The sequence below is a fragment of the Chrysochloris asiatica genome, unplaced genomic scaffold, assembly GCF_000296735.1.
Source record: "Chrysochloris asiatica unplaced genomic scaffold, ChrAsi1.0 scaffold00559, whole genome shotgun sequence".
Lineage (NCBI taxonomy): Eukaryota > Metazoa > Chordata > Mammalia > Afrosoricida > Chrysochloridae > Chrysochloris > Chrysochloris asiatica.
Window position 1 is genome coordinate 528,159 of NW_006409077.1, and position 5,421 is coordinate 533,579.

The window sequence follows — 5,421 nt, forward strand, 5'->3', positions numbered from 1 at the left end:
TTAGATGGGTATGCATTTTGGTATTTTTTATGCTTTCTGAATGCCTCCAGGTAGATGTGATCAGAAAATGGCCTCCCCTTTTCAGTCTTCTTCTTTAGAAGTTTCAAGATATCACTGTTGGTCATTTTGACATAACTTAGGATTTAATTTTCAGACTATTTCCTCTTTTGTCTGCTTGTCCCACTCCACAATCCCCGTTCAGGCCTTTTTTCTAGTTGGAAATAGTTCAGGGCCGGCTGTGGCCATTTGGTTTTAATTGGAAACTGCCTCTTTAAATTTCGAGGAGATCTATGCACATGTGTAGTAGAACCCTCCGAGGGTAGGGCTGGGGTGTCTACTAGCTCAGGCACCCCTATAGTCATCAGAATGGAGGTGCACACATAGCAAGGGATCAATGAACAGATACCAAAAGAAAAGAATGTCCACACCTGTATCTCAGAGGTTCTGCCAGGCATCTGTGGCCGCTCCAATCCTTCCCCCACATGGTCTCACCCAAGATGGTGGCTCCTGGAGTAGCTGAGCATTCCGGACTAGAAAGCAATAGATTTCTTGCTTCTGCCACAAATTCCCCCAGCTGTGAGCCTTCCAACCTTCTAAATATTACTTTATATGTGGTTCAGAGTTCTGGGACCAGCTCCTGAGCCTACTTGGTCGGGTATTCTGTGTTGTTGTTGGCTGAGCTCCTTACTGCACTTCCTCCCGATAGGCCATCTTGTTTGTTCCCTGTTAATGGCATCTTTAAACATATCTGAATCCCTTCTTCCTACATTCTAGAGAGCAAGATTCACATCTTTAATTGATTACCTTCACTAATATAACATTTATACCCAGAAAAGTACCTCACGTTGTAAATTTTCAAATAGCATTTCTTTAATAAATACATAATGAAAAGATAAATGAAAGCATCCATTCTATCAAGTTCACTTACAAATATGAAAAACTTCAAAAATTGATGGAAAATAAATTTAAAATATAATAAAAATTTCCCATGAAATTTTTGAAGCTTTCACATATAATAAGTGTCTTCATGTCTGTTGTGAATCAGCGACACTCTATCGGGGTTCCCAGGAGACGCTGATGTCAAAGTTGATCCACTGACCTTGAAGTTCAAACTTACATTAAGGTCAAGTGCTTATACTCTGTCACCAACCAGGACTCCAAAACAAGCATACATTTCATATGGGGAGCCCTGGTGGCATAGTGGGTTAAGCACTGGGCTCCTAATTACTAGATCCTCTATTCAAATACAACATCCACTCATTGGGAGAAAGGAAACAAACTTAGAAACTCTAAAAAGCAGTTCTACTCTATCCTATAGGGTTACTATGAGTCAGAATTGACACACTGACTGAGTTTGAAGCATTCTATACTAAGGAGGAATCTGTTTGCAATTCCCAACATTAGAAGTGTATTGGTTAGTACAATCATAAATACTCAAGGGGAAGAAACTTTAATGAAGATCTAACACTGTCATGTATAGAAATTGATTTTTATCGCTCACAGTTTTTGGATACAAACAAACAACTCAAAAGAATGCAACTGAATCTAACTGAAACAAAAATTCAAATGATATTGGATGACTTGTAGATTTCATGGAGAGTCTGGGGAACAAGACAGATAAACTGCACTAGGAACCAGATGGCATAAACACCATACACAATAAGCCAGATCTCACCACCAACATAGATGAACAGTGGAGAGCTCTACTGCCTCCACCACCACTGGAAACCAGTCATGGGACACTGGCTATTGGAGGCCTCTGCTGCTGCCACTCTGAAAACATTATTGACTCTGTGAATTGAGCATTTGGACAACTGACACAAGAATGACTCCAATAAGCACTCTTCTAGAATATAGTTCCACTCCTAGAAACTGTAACCTACAAAATCAAATCCACTGCCATCAAATTCATTAAATCATGTGCCAATCTCATGTATTGGAGTCCTGGTGTGGTATCATCAGCTAATGTGTCAGACTGCAAAGTCACTGGAACTGCAAGGTCAGTGGTTCAAACTCACCAACTGTTGCTTGGAAACCCTATACAGTGTCGCTATTGGTTGGAGTCGACTCGACAGCACTTAACAACAACAACTACAACAGCGATTTCATGTGTTAATACAGCAAATCAATACTCCATAGTGTTTTCTTGGCTGTAATCTTCCTGGAGTGGTATTGTAGGATAAGCACTGGACTGCAAGGTTGGTTTGAACCCCAAGGTCAGCAGTCCAAAGTCACCAGTCACTCTTCAGAAATCCCATGCAGGTTTGCTATGAGTTGGAACTGACACAAGGGCACGTGACAACAATCTTCCTGGGGCAGATCAATGGGCTTTTCTTCTGAGATTATAAAGCTTTACAGGAGCAGAAAGCCTCATCGTTCTCAACACAACAGCTAATGGATTCGAACTTCTGACGATCTGCTTAGTAGTCCAATACATGAAGAAAAAAAATTATAATACCAGGAAAACAAAAAAATCAATCAATAAACAATGAAAGTGGAATCTATTATTCCCCTCCTCCACTCTCAATATTTTGTGAAACAAGCAGGAAAAGAAAATGAAATTTGAAGGCTATGGAAAACAATAACAATGTAAGAGACTTAAATAACAAGACCAAACACCTTAAGTATGAATGGATTACCACACTAGCATCTCTAGAATACAATTCACAACTGGCACATTGGAACCATGAAAACATTGTTTATATGTGAAGCCATGAAGCAAATCTGAACAAATATCAATGCATTGAAACATATAGAACATGTATTCACTGTACAGTATGCAATTAAGCAAGAGATCAACACCAAAATATAATTTTAAAATGTGTTTAAATTGGTGGTGGTGTGCTGTGGAGTTGGTTCTGACTCACAGGCACCCTGTATAGGGTTTTTGAGGCTGGAAATCTTTATGGGAGCAGAAAGTCTCATCTTGCTCATGCAGAACAGCTGATCATTTCAAACTGCTGATCCTGAGGTTAGCAGCCCGACTCACAACCACTAAGCTACCAATATACACAAATCGATGTTCCATTTCTTCTATCTGCTTGCAATTTGCACAGCCAAGTAAATTGGAACCAGACAAACTGCAACCAGACAAACCATCCCACAGATAAACTTTTTGGACAAAATTCAAAAAACACCTGCTTGAAGATCATCAACAAAACCAGAAATATTCTGGAAGGCAACCAACAGTTGGGAAAAGGGAAGTTTAAGAAAAGAATTATGGGATGATAAAAGAGTAGTTATAAGATGTATAGAAGTTAGCATGGCACCTTGGGGTGAACGAGTCTGAGGAGCTCTGAACAAAAGCTGACATTCAACATCACTGGAAAAGGTATAGTTGCACAATTGATGGTGAGGATTCACCGTCTTGCAAAGGTCAGAGTGGGTCTGCTGTCACTGAGCAAGAAGAAAGCCACCCTCCAGGACACGGGAGAATCGCAGCCACTTGCTAGTCTTGAGGGCATACACTGTAGGTAGGGACACTGGTTCAGGAGGAAGGCTGGGATTGGACACCATACTTGTCAAGTGACCTTGACTACTTCAGGTTAGGACTGAAATTTATAAATGTTACCTTACTTAGCAAAGCCTTTGTATATGTGATTAATTTAAGGATCTTGACATGGGAAAATTATTCTAAACTAGGAGTCCTGGTGTGGCATTGTAGGATAAGCACTGGACTGCTAACCATAGGGTCATCCATTCCTTGTAACCCCTATACAATGTCGCTCTGAGTCAGAACTGACTCGACACCACATAACAACAACATCATCATCTGTAACCTCTAACAGTGAAATTTAATGGCACACAGAAAGAAAGTAATCTGAGATGAAACCGACAATGATCTGAAGATGTGGGACTTGCAGATTGACATGATACAGCCACAAACCAAGAAATACCAACAAGCACCAGAGGCTAAGAGAAGCAAGAAACAGATTCTGTCTTAGAGACTCTGGAGAGCTCATCACTCTTGCAACACCTTGATATCAGCCGGTGATACTGATCTCATGGATTCACCATGTTTGCAATCTACTCAAAAGCTATCACACATATTGATCTTATATTTCTGACTTCCAGAGCTATAACGGAATACATTTCCATTGTTTTAGACACCACATTTATGCTCATTTGCTATAGCAGTCAAAGGAAACTAACGCAGTGATTTAAATATTGAGAAGAGCCATTTGTGAACAAAAGGTAAAAAAAAATCATAGTTATACCTAAGATTACGTATGCATCAGTACTGTTTAAACCATTTAGTTTTATTGACTCATCTAGTTTTCCAATAACTCTACAAAATAGGTAGAATCATTATATTCATTTTGTTTACAAGAAAAGCTTGTCACTGAGTATTTGAGTAACTTACTCAAGGTCACATGGCAAGAAAGGGATAAAGCTGTATTTAAAAATTGATACCTAAGGAATCAAGATCATTAGAAATCTGTTCACATTAACGTATCATTAAAGTTGGGACAGAGTCTTGGTGTGGTGCTGTAGGATAATCACTGGACTGCTAACCACGAGGTTGTTAGTCAACACCACCAGCAGCTCCTTGGTAACCTTAGATAGAATCTCTAGGAAATAGAACTGACTCAATAACACTAAACAACTACAAGGGTTAGAGAATTGGACTATAATAAACAGGAGTACAGCTGTGTGAAATGGCCTCTATTTTACTTTGTTTTACTATCGAAAGACAACACAGGACAGACCAAAGGAAAACAGTGTCCAGAAAAAAGTGACAGAAAGAAACAGATTACAGACTATGTTGGGGGCTTTGATTCTGAATAAGATAGTTACATCTTGCAACGTTTCCATATTTGGAGGATAATTGCATGGAAAGAGTAAGGAAAGGAAATGAGACTAACTTAAAAGAAGAAAGTTTTGAGGCAAGAAACCAAAGGAAGTGGTAGTTGATCCATCAAGGTATGAATCTCACTGGATCCTCTCCAGCAGTGAGCAGACCAGGAAACCCTGTTACATCCCTCAAGTGCATCACAGTCAGTTCTGACATAGTAAGAACAGGGTCCATGGGATATTTTGGTGTACAGAATAAGAGTCCTCAAAGAAGACTACATATAGTCCTGGAAACCTATCAATATGTTCTCTTATATGAAAAAATGGACTTTGATCATTTAATTAAGAGTAGAGATTTTGAGATAAAGGTATTACCCAAGATTACCTAGTGGAGCATACTCTAGTCACATTAATACATAGAAGCAAGTACTCTTCTAGTTGGTGCTCTTGGAGAGATGTGACAACTGAAGATGGTCAAGCAATCTTGCTGCCTTTGAAAATGGAATAAGACCCCTTCAAGACTGAAACTCAAAGGGAACACATGAGTAGGTATGTAAATTTGCTGGTGACCACATTGATCTACTGGTGAATGGAAGAGGGGGAATGGCAGCAATGAAGAAATGGGCT